The following is a 12374-nucleotide window of genomic DNA, read 5'->3' as shown; positions in this document are numbered from 1 at the left end:
TCTCTCTCTCTCTCTCTCTCTCTCTCTCTCTCTCTCTCTCTCTCTCTCTGCGTTTTGTTCCTTAACAAAGAGGAGACCCTTGGCCTCAACTCTAGGACAATGCCTCACAGATAATGCTTTTGAAGGTCTAAACATACTGTGCTTCCTTTTTCCTGGACCTCCATTTCCATTTCCATATCCTGGAAAGTGTAAGGATGACTCAAGAGGAATTTTCATTTCTTCTCATCTTGGGATGACACATGGAGATGGATTTCAGGTTTATTACAGCTCCATAAATGCTTTGTATTCATTTGATTTTTCTGGAAACAGATCCAACTTTCCTGGATGCCTGGGTACTGTGTGATACAGGACTATGCAATTACATTGTCCTATCCTTAGGAGCAGAGCCACCACAGAGCTTGTCTTCTGATGCAGAACACCTCCATGGACTTAGACTTCAATGTGAATGGTGCCCCCTGGTGTGGTGTGAGGAACAGAGCTTTGGAAATTGAATCTGGAAACCCAATAGTGGAAAGGGTAGACAGGGGAGGTCTGTTGGGACCGAGGTACAACCAAGCTGTAGAGGGGCAGTGGGGAGGGAAGTAAGGGAGGGAGGAGAAGATGGAGAGAGGAAAAAGGGGGGAGGGAAGCACAGAGAGAGAGAGAGAGAGAGAGAGAGAGAGAGAGAGAGAGAGAGAGAGAGACTCTACTGGGACTTAACCAGAGATCCTGGGTACTGCAGCTTTGTTAGTCATCTTCCAAGATGCATATGACAAACTCCCTGTAGGAAATGATGCCAACGTACACAGCAAAGAATTAGGAGCTAAAGGTCATGGAAGAAAAGCCCTGGAGACAAAATTTAAGCTTCTTGATACAAAGGAGCTCCAAGCAAGATTCATCTTGGAATCCTCTGAGCCATGATCTTACTATTTTTCTCAAATTTAAGTTGATGTAGTGGCCAATAATATGTTCTCATAGGCAAATGGGTGTATGGGTAAGATGTGGATGTAGGTGGGACGCGGACCACTGAGGACAAAGAAATAAAAGAGAAAGCCTCCTGAGAACATTCACAGATGCTGAGTGTCCCAGAGACAGTTACAGGATACATTCTGAAAAGTCTTGTTTATTTTGATCTAATTGGCTACAGAGAAGAGGCTTACTAGAGACATGGTATAGATCATAAATAGTCTAAAGTAAATTAAGCATCACCACCTTTTGAAGGTATGATGTCAATTAATATGAACTTAAGATAATTTGTATATTTTAAAGCCTTCATATTTGGAAATAAAATTCCCGTTTCTAACTCAGATTTTCTGAACACAATTACATATAAATTTATACTATTCTGCAAAAAAAAGCCACCACCCAACAAAACAGGTTCAATAACTTTATCTTTTTGCTTTTATTTTTAGAGTTGTTGATGTGTTGAGGATCAAAGTAATATCACACATTTGGATGTCATTTAAATTTGATTTTTTTGTGGTGCTGGGATTAAAATCTGTTGTCATTTTAACCTTTAAATATTCATGATTATGTTTTATCTAGCACTTACAGATTAATTTCTAAAACAACCACATTTTCCCTACCATATTTTGTAAATACTATCTTCTAAATTTTTATTTTTTTTCATAAAGAGCACTTTTCTTGTTCTCCACTGATTTTTCTAATAGCATGATATAATTCATTATAGAATTATACTGAATGATATACCTACAGTTCTCATGGTTGGGACTAGTGAGGTCAAACAGAACATGAAAATGCCCGGTACCTATGCTGTTCAATTACTAATCACAGGTGGATATTGAGCTGGGGCAGCTGACAAAGTAAATATCTAGTTTAAATTAATTCCAATGTGGATAGTGACCAGTGGCCATTCTATTTTTCTGTTCCTCCATTTTGCCTTCTTGTTTAAAATTGGAAAACCAATTTCCTATGAAGCTAAAGAGGAGCGAGGTGAAGACCCAGGAGGGAAGTCAGAGAGCAGGCAGGTCTGCGGATGTGAACACGGAGTGCGAGTCCGATGACCGGTCGTGGAATCAGATTGCTCATGGACTGTGGGATTGAGTAAATCACCTCCCCGCTCATCTCAGAAACAGGATTATGGAAATCACAGCGAATGGAGAGCTGGAGCATGCATTTGGTGCTGAGTTCAAGAAGTGCTTTGCTCCCGAGGGAAGTCCTTAGGGAGTTGCCCGCTTGCATCCTGTAGCCATCCAGTGACTGTTGATACTAACTTTTCTACTTCCCTCCATGGATTGGGAAGGAGTGTTTAAGTGCATATTGTCTGGTCCAGTCGTTTCTATCTAATGTCGTAATGCAAACAGACCCTGTCCTGGTTCTCTAGCGGGGAAGGCTTTCCGGATTGAGAAGGGCTATTAAAACACTCTTCCCCTCGCCTTGGCCAAGGAGGTGAGAGGTGACATACTGCCACCTAGTGGCTGAGTGACAGTAATGTCATTAGAAGACAACCACGTTAGACTCAAAATCACTATATTAAATAGGCAGTGAAATGATGATGACATGGGTTTTGTTTTTATTGTTTCCCAGCTGAGAAAAATCGACCCTAAAAGCACATGAAGGCCTGAGTCTGGAGCGTCTCCCCTGATTCCACCATCACGGGTTAGGTCCTACAGAATTTGTCTGCAAGCGTGCGTGCGTGCGTGTGTGCGTGCGATCGTGTGTGCGTGCGTGCGAGCGTGCATGTGAGTTTGTGTGTGTGAATCCTGGGAGCGAAAATGAGAGGATGAATGAAGCTTGGGTTGGAAAGTATAACAGGAAAGAAGATCATGAATATAATAAATGAAATTGAGAATGTAGCTCTTAAACGCCTCCTTACTTGATGATCAAATGAGCAGCTCAGATCAGTGTAGTAAATGGATTCTTCAGTGAGCGTTTCAGTGCTAGGAGTCAAAACAATAATGTTATCACTCTGTAAGTCTCTACACTAGTTGTTGTTGCTTCCGGGGTTTCATTGCACAGGACAGGACTGTGAGACAACAGGGACATTTGCCTGTGAAGTAATCAATGTGAATCTATTCGGCAACCACAGGAGCTTAGAGAAAGATTGGAAAGTGAGTTTTCATCTCAGATGCCAGCTCTAATTGATTGTTAGTGGCTCTTTGGAGAACGGGACTGCATCAAGGAGGAATTAAGGGGACTTTGAGACTTTGTAGGAGTGTGCCACTAATTGATTAGTAATCCCTGTTACGATGATTAGATTACAGTCTATTAGAGCAGGGATTGGTTTCTGTCTGTTGTATTTACTGCTATGCCCCAGCAGTTGGGAAATGAAGAGAAGAACGTCAAGTATCTGGTATTCGTGGTAGAGATCAGAGGAGGAAGAAAAACCCTGAGAGTCCCTGCCGCGCAGCCTCCTTAGGTGTGGGGTTTGCTTCGTGTCTTCAGCATGTTGCTGTTAGGTCGTCACTTGGCCTCTCTAAGCCAGAGAAAGAAACAGCAGGTAGAGGTGATGTTGCAAGGTGCCTTGCTTTCTAGTTCTCAGAGGACGATGGTGCTTTGAATGCTTGTATTGTAGTTATTTTTCTACTGCTTACTTATAGACTTCCTGGTGTGTTCTTGGTTCTGTCTTTGCTTTTTGGATTCCTCCATCTGTGTGCATCTCCAATTTACACTCCTTCTACCCTTGACTGGTTACCTTTGACTAATCCATGGCTAGACCTAACCACTTTCTAAATAATCAGAGATAGCTTTCTTTTTTATGTATTTGGTGCAGGGTCTACAGGGTCTCACTACGCAGATTGGACTTCTAGTGAGCCTCCTGTTTTCAGCCTCCCAAGTGCTGGGATTACAGGTGTGTGCCACCACGCCCAGTCTCAATCGCTGTCTCAGTGGGCAGGGCCAGCACAGCATGTCAGGGATCAAACCCCAACCACTACGCTCTGCCTAAGCAGGCACTATGGTCCACTGAGCTATCTGGCCGGCTAGAGCTATTTCTTGAATGGATTCTAATTACGTCCTAAGCATTCTACTTTCATATAACACAATTGACCTTTGTTATCTGTGGATTCTGCATCTGTGGCTTCACCACACTACCGATTGGAAATATTTGAAATCATTCCTGGAATAAGCTAGTACAACATGTACTTGTATGATGTTCACATTGTATCAAACAATATCAGTAATCTAGAGATGATGTAGAGAACACAGAGGCTGTGATACATGTAGTGTGTGTGTGTGTATGTGTGTGTGTGTGTGTGTGTGTGTGTGTGTGTGTGAATACTGTCCCATTTCTGTAGGGAGTTGGAGATGGTGATATCTGTGGGATGTCCTGGAACAAGTTCCTCACAGATGCCAAGTCATGACTGTATCTCCTTTAATCATCATAAGAGTTTGATGGAACAAAGAGTTCTTATTATCTGACAAAGCAACTGCAGCTACTAGATGCTCACTTGCTTAAAGCCACCTAGGGAATAAGTGGCAGAACTGAGATCTAAGCTCAGGACTCTCAAACGACAAAACTCAGGAGCTCGACCTGCAAAGGCACTGTGGCTGTCCCTTACTGGCACACACTGAACTGCTTTGTCTTGACCCACTCGTAGACCCTGAGCTCTGAGAACCTTATGCATGCCCCATCAACCGTGCTGGAGTCTTGCTCTTCCTGGAAGGCAGTTCATCTGTGTGGAACAGACATATCTCTACCTCCATGCAGAAGCCTGCGTTTCAGCTTATGGCCTCTGCATTAGTCCCTAGATAACCAAGACTTTGGTGCAAACAAGAATGGGGGCACCATCAGGCCAATACTTGTAGCTGCTTCTAACTGTGCCATGGGTCTGAGAGCCTCTCCAGTCATTGCCGTTTTGTTTAGCACATTTAATCGGGTTTCTGGCTACCTCTTGTTGGTGCTCTCTGTCACAAAGCTCACCAAGGGGTGTTCTCACAAACTGATATGCATTCCAGTTTGTAATGACTTTGTTGTCTTCTTCTTTTTTTTTTTTTTTTTTTTTTTTCTGTTTTCTCTTTGGTACCTATTGAGGGACAACCTATTCCCTGTTAGTTTCCATCTGACATTATATAAATCTGCCTCCAAATCCTGGGCATCATTTCACTGTCGCTGCTCGCTGTTGCACTATAATGAAGGATCTTGAGAGAGAAAGAGACTTTTCTGGATTATCTGGGTGGATCTGGTGTTAACACAACAATCTTGGAAGAATCAAAGTCAGAGTAAAAGGAGATGTGAAGATGGAGCAGAAAGGAATGGATGTGCCACTAAGACAGAGAAAGGACTGTGACCCAGGAGCACCAGGGCCACTATACTCTGGGAAAGAGCAGGAAGCCCAGTCCTCACCTCGTGGAAGGCACTTGCTTGACTTCAGTGCAGTGGAAGTGATTTCAGTCAAACTGAGTATATGTCCTCCATAAAGGTAATGATCATAAATCCATGCCTTGAAATCACTAAGCATATGATACATGATTCTAGAGATTAAGCAAATATATACATTTTCTTCCACAGAAAAGAGGCATAGAAAAAAAATTAAGGTTAAAATGAAACTAGGAAAATGCTAGATTACATGCAACGAAGAGTGTGTTGCTATCAAAGTCACCTGGGGGCTGGGGATATAGCTCATCCGCATAAGCGCCTGCCTGGCAAGCACAAGGAACTGAGTTTGACCCCCAGTACCAAAATAAGCAAACAACAAAACAAGTGCTAATAAGGCCTGTTCTCATTAGGGCACAAGGTAACAGTTCTGCCTCTACCAGGGAGATACTAAGCTGTTGTATTTGAAACAACTTTGTCATTTATACAGCATTCTGCTTTTTGAAACACTTTCTGTTTTGCTGCATTGAGGTAACAGAATGTACTGCTTATCAAGCTCTGGCTGCTAGTGAGCTACAGCACATTAATGCTGCATGTCTTTAATTCCAACCCTCTTGGAGGCTGAGGCAGGGGGATCAGGCTGGAGCTCAGTCTGGGCAACTCATTGACTTAGTAAGATGCTGTCTTAACATTAAAAAAAAAATCAAAATTACAAAAGACTTGGAAAGGCCTTGGGGTTCCCAGAACCTGAATGGATGAATGAATAAACAAACAAATAAACAAACAAACAGTTTTGGCTTTTGACCCAAATGAACCCGGGTTCTGATGATGTTCCTGATGCAGACATGCCATGTGATGCAGAACAAGTGGCTTCACTCCACTGAACCTCAGATCCCTAATTTAAGAAATGATGTCAACAGGAACTGCTGTCTCTGATGACTGGGGTGCTTTTGGTTGTATGCACCTGAACAGTGCAAATCGAATTGAACAGGAAAGGCTGGAAGCAATTGCAGCTTCAGGTGAAGCTTGATCTAGCATTTTAAACCCTCTGTGTTCTCACTATTTTTAGGCTGTACTTCTTCAACACAGTCTCTCTATATACCTTCTTATGTGTCCAAAGAGCTAACACACAGTAGGACCACATCCTTCATGTTCAAGAGCTGCCAGGAAGGAAACTATATCCCAGTCTTTATGAGGTTTCTTTTTCACTGAACCAAAACAGTCTTGTCTGTTCCCAAACCAATCATTGTGAGGAGCAGTAAGGGTCTGTATTAAGCCAATCAAGATCCACTCTTAGAACAAGGACTGAAGTCAATGACATGAAACTTTTGGGGGGCAAATGGCATGGAAGGGTGGCTACTCATCAAGTTCAAGGAGGGAGATACTGGGGTTGTGAACAGGAGGGGTATTTGATTGGCTCTTTTTCATGAGATCATGGATGTGCAGCATTAACACAGTGCTTGTTATGTAGGCAATATCCAGCTCATATTAGCCTGGTGTTTCAGTGATCATTTTCTTCTGCTCAGATTTATATTCACACAGATATGTGTATGGTGTAAAAAGGTAGAAAACAGAGATAAAGCAAGCATCTTTTGTTGTCAGTCTTCCTCTGTGGGATGGAGAAGGGGTCAGGAAGCCTTTCCGACGATAGCCTTTTGCCGTGTCTTTCGTAGGGAGGCAGAAGGCCAAGGTTCTTGCAGTGGCCGGACAGGAAGCAAAGCCCAGGCCTCCTGCCTTCCTGCGCCCATCTGGCCCCCTTTCTGGCCCCGCCCTCACCGTTCAGCCTTCCCCGGGTACCTGTGCGGAGCTGGACTCCATAGCAGACTGACAGTGATGTCTGACTCCCTGGGTGGCCCAGGAAGGGCTCTCTGGAGCCACAGCAAGCACGCAGGTTAACAGCCGCAGCTACACCTGCAAGCCTGCGGAAGCTTCCATTTGAGGAAGAGCTGTCTGCCACTCAGTCCCTGAGTGCCTCTTTTCTGCTGCTGTCATGTGCCTCAAACCTGTCATAATCCAGCAAACTGCCAATTAGGGGGCCACTTCCAGCTGTTCTGCTCCAGCAGGTCCCTCCCACTTCCCTGAAATGTTTCTATTAGGGAGGAAAGAGACCCCATGGTCAGATTGCTCCCTGATGGTGGCAGGACACAAAACAGCCAAATTTATGTCAGAAAGCTGAAATCAGTGGTGGCTGACAGCAGTAATAATGGTGCCGCAAACATGACCTAGTTTATTGCTCAGCACCTGGTCTGGGTTGATAGGATCGTTTTCAGAGACTGACTGGTCATGTAGACATTCAAGGCGAAAAAAATGACACTGTGCAGTGGGTGCAACTTCAAAGGGGGAAGAGTGATCAAAGGGTGCTCATTTTATTTTGTTTTGTTTTGTTTTATTTTATTTTTACCATAACTGCTACTACGATTTCATGAGTGACAGGCACCAAGAGACGCATATTCAACATGTTTTCTCTAATATTCAAGACAACTATGCAAAATAAATAGTCTTGCCTCTGTCCCAGTGACTAGCATAACCAGAGCCCAGAGAAGTCAAGCAGCTCATTCCACGTTATGCAGGAGCAACTGAAGAAGTCCAGTTCAGGTCTAGTTTGTGTGGTCCTAGAGGCCAAGATCTTTCCACAGTTTGCTGTTGCTTGCTTATCATATTTGGTTGGAGTCTTGTGGTTTGCTTCCCTGATGAGGCTGCTAATTTCATGCTAGCCATGTATCTGAATTTTCATTTGGACCAGTTTTGAGTAATACAGCATCCCTGTGGCCTGGTAGGGGGAAGTTTCCTGTGCATGCTTGTGTGTGAATCTTACTTATGTAAGATACATATTATTACATATGGAGGCTACAGTCTACGTATGTAATAATAGTTCATTAATTGTGGTTCTTCGTGCTCTGCTGGTCGCCCACTGTAATCCCAAGACAGCAGCCTAAAAAATGACTAATGAGAATAATTTCTTGATTGATGGAACTGTTCCTTCTGGATTTAAAGGGGCCTTGTTATAGTGACAGTGACTCATTTTCACACCATATCTTCAATGCCTACATATCAAAAGCTTACAAATTGGAACATTCAGAATCTTGGAGGATGGCCTATAGGGCTGGGAGCTCCTTCAAGTCCCTGCACAGGACTGCAGCTGCTCATGAAATCCACCAAAGCCAGATAGAGTTGTGGCCCATTTATCTAAAATGCTTTCCTGGGCTGGCAAAAGAGCTCAGTGGATTAAAGCGCCTGCTTAGGCAGAGCACAGAAGCCAGGATTTGATCCCCAGCGTGCTGTGCTGGCCCCACCCGCAGGGTGCGCTGAGGTGGTGAATGACATTGGGCGAGGTGGTGCATACCTGTAGTCCCAGCACTTAGGAGGCTAAACACAGGTGGATCAGTATGAGTCTGATCTACGTAGTGAGACCTTGTATATCTTTAATAAAATACAAAAAAAAAAAAAAAAAAGCCTTCCTGCCTTTCTCTTTTGCTTTTACTTTTTTTTTTAAAGTTCACCTTTATTAGGGGTATTTGTCCTTCTGCAAAATCTCTATTTTTCTTTTTTTAGAAAATAATTTTATCAGCACAGTTTCAGTAATTAATACATTGCATATTGTTGTCTTAGTAGTCATTCATTGTACAAGATGCAGACATGATGTCCTGTCCACAAACACTATTAGAACAAATCTTTCTATTCATTGACTTAAGAGAAAGTAGCTGTATATCTATCCTATTTTGAATATATAGATACAAAATGGTCGCTCATTTGTATCCCTTTTTTTGTTTAGTTTTGTCACAGAAGGGTATTCCATTGCCATTTAAATATTGTAGGTGCATGAATTCAGCAAAATGTTTCAATATAGTCCAGTAGTCCATAATAACAGTGGGTTTTCTGTAGGACTGGCAATGTCAGAAGTTGTTGACTTGAGCCTTTTATAGCTCAGCATATTAATATGGCTTTACTTTTTATACTTCATGTTTATAATTTTCTGCTGAATGGTTAAGACCAAGATAAAGCAAGACCTATATAACAAGAAATATAACTTTGGATCTGATAAGGTCAGTCAGATTCCCTCTGGATTTATCCTGAAACCCTGTACTGCAGTTTGTAGATCCTTTGTCAGTGTCAGTCATGTGGACGAGTCACGGCCATTGCTTGGTCAATGTGCTTTCTGCGAAAGCCTGAGAGAATGTTTTCTCTCCATGTGACTCTCCTTAGGCACACTCTACATCATCTATCACTTTCCTCTGTGGCCCCATAATCGCCTTGATCAGAAAATATGGGACACAACTGAGTTACATGATGTTACAGTACAGGTTCTCCTATGTCCTGAGTCTTCACTGACCTTGAAAGGCTAGGGCCAAAATGTTGGCTATCCTTGCAGCCATTCTTTTTCTCTAATTTTTGGTCTGCAAACTTAGGTTGTTTACCCTCCAGAAGAGAAGCTTATTAGTATTACTGTACAACATAGGCAGTTTACCTTAACCTCACTATCTGAATATCAAACATCATGGAAAACATCTTCAACATAGCATGGCTTTTACCTTTTGCTTACACATCCTTCCAACTCTAATAAATGACAGTCTCATCCTGAAGTTTTTATGATTTATATCGAAATGTCCTTCTAAAGCTTCTTGGACTCACAGGTGGGGCCTCTGGGAGTGAGTAGATCTTGGGCGTGTGATCAGGCTACTGATTGGTTTGGCGTAGTTCTGGGTTGTGAATGATGGGTCTATAGAAGAGGGAAGACCCACAGTAGGTGTGGGTGGCACCAAGAAGTAGGCTTGTAACCTGGATGCAATAACAAGGGAGAAAAAGGAAGAGGCCATGCTGCTTCCTGCCTGCCATGCCATGGACTGCTTCTGTTCTGCTGTGCTGACCTGCCTTGGATCCAGCTAACGATGGACTGAAACATTACAAATTGTTAACTAAAATAAATTTCTCCTCAAACTTGTGGGCATCAGGTGTTTTGTTCCAGCAGTGAGAAAGAAGCTAAGACAGAAGAAAGTGATTTCCAGAAAATTGCCGTGAAGTAATTGAGCTCCTGTCCTGTGATTACCACCATGTGTCTTTTTGCCCTTTTTGCCAATGGCTGGGCTCAGCCTGGAGCCTCAATTCAATAGTGGAGAAGCTGAATTATGATGGAATTTTGCATGACTTCAGAGTCCAAGCTCTTTGAATGATAACCCCAGGAAAAAAGAGAGCACAGCAGTGAGTGCTGAAGAGGTGGCCACCTTCAGAATGCATGTGACCTGATCAAAAGACCTCCTCTGCCTTTAAAAAGTTTTCTTCATCAGGCATCATGATTTCCTTGGAGAAAATACTGCATTTAAATGAGGGCTAATACCCAAGAGTCTATCTGCCGCAAGTGATCTTAAGAACTCTCAGCACAGGGTTCCTAGAAGCAGGATGCATCCTGGGTGTCTAGGACCTGACAAAGACACAGAGATGTCAGGAGGGAAAGAGGAGAAGGAAGGCACAAAGGACAGATCCTCATTCCATGATTTTCTTTTCACCTGCTAAAAGTTGAAGGAAAGGAAAGGGTGAAAAAATTCTGAGATAGGGACACTGAGATACTGTACAGCAAAGTAGTTTTTTTCCTCCCTCAAGAAAGGGCAGTGCCTCATCAGAAAGAGGGATACAATGTCATGTCCCTGTCATAACAGTGTATGGAAAAATGCCAACCCTTAGCATCTTGTGCACCCGCTTTTCCACCTGAAAGGTCTCAGAGCTGGGTGTCAACATGATTAACTCAGTGTGACAGGCAGGAGATGATTTTTTTATAGCAAGGTCCCCAAACTACAGACAATGGATCAGAGTAGCACGGGAAGTGAGCAGCAGGCTGGGGAGAGAAGCTTCACCCATAAAGCTCCTCTTGCTCCCCAACTTGCCTGAGCTGTGCTTCTTGTCAGACCAGTGGCAGCATCAGATTCTCACTGGAGCATGAACCCTACTGGTTGCATTCTGTTTATGAGAATCTAATTTAAAAATAGAAATAAAGTATGTGATAAATGCAATGTGCTTGAATCATTCTAAGACCATCCTTCCCACTGATCCATGAAAAACTCGTCTTCTATGAAACCAGTACCTGGTGTCAAAAATGTTGGGTAGATGAGGATTCAGTGAAGTGAAGTGTGGCGCATGTTGGTCTAGAAGAGTGTTTCCTAACCTCAGCAACCAGGGGATCCCTGATCTTGTTTTGCTTTTTCTGGGGTCTTTGCAATACCTGGCACAGAGGAGAAGCTCAGAAAACATTTGCTAAATGCACATTGAATAAAAGACAGGATTGACAACAATTAATGAGCGTAGTATCTTTCAGCATCCAAGGATCACGGTTTAAGCATGAGGTCTATTCTGCCTGCAATTAATGGGTAATTACCAATTAAATTATTTTTTCATTAAATAAATTTTCCAGGAGTATTCTAATATATGCATGTGGTTATTTGGGCCTTCCATCCATCTTTTCCTGGTACAAAATGTAGCCACCCATTCTTCTAGGCTTCCAGATCTCCATCCATCCACTTAAGGTTTATTGACTGCTTTATACACTGTTGGCTTTTGCTGCATCTATTGCGTCTTTCTTTCTTCTAAATAAGCAGAGTCTTAGGGTCAAATAAGTCTGCTTCTGGGATGACAGTGTTTGCGGATCTACCCACCCTGTCACCATTGTCTGCTCAATCACCAGTGGTGTGCCAGGTCCCATGCCATGTGACAGGGTAGAGCGATGAATACAACAAGACATGTCCCTGCCCTTAGAGAGCTTACAGTCTGATGAGGGTTAAATAGGTAGTTTATAAATATTTATGATTTTTATTACTGTTTATTATACAGCAAAAATTTTAAAGTAATTTGTAGGATCCATCCAGTAACACACAAAATTGAAATCCACTGCTCAAGACACTATTTATGGTGGAATGTATCTGAGGCTCAGTGCACGGCATGGGTAAGAAGTCCTTGCCTGTCATTAGGTGTTGCTAGTGCTGCTGTCATCTCTGTTCATGTCATAGAAAGCAAAAGAATCCATCTGATGTTTTTTTTCTTTTTCCTTTCTTTCTTTCTTTCTTTCTTTCTTTCTTTCTTTCTTTCTTTCTTTCTTTCTTTCTTTCTTTCTTCCTTTCTTTCTTTCTTTCTTTCT

The 12374-nt window shown here is 42.7% G+C and overlaps 1 protein-coding gene across 1 annotated transcript in view; it reads right to left on the bottom strand.

The window, feature by feature from the left end:
- LOC101570210 (condensin complex subunit 2-like) overlaps positions 1–12374 on the bottom strand; it is a 50712-nt gene that overhangs the window by 13445 nt on the left and 24893 nt on the right. The window lies entirely within an intron of this gene.

The sequence above is a fragment of the Octodon degus genome, unplaced genomic scaffold, assembly GCF_000260255.1.
Source record: "Octodon degus isolate 3935 unplaced genomic scaffold, OctDeg1.0 scaffold00018, whole genome shotgun sequence".
NCBI lineage: Eukaryota > Metazoa > Chordata > Mammalia > Rodentia > Octodontidae > Octodon > Octodon degus.
The sequence above is the reverse complement of the archived record's forward strand: the minus strand, read 5'-3'. Positions and strand labels throughout refer to the sequence as shown.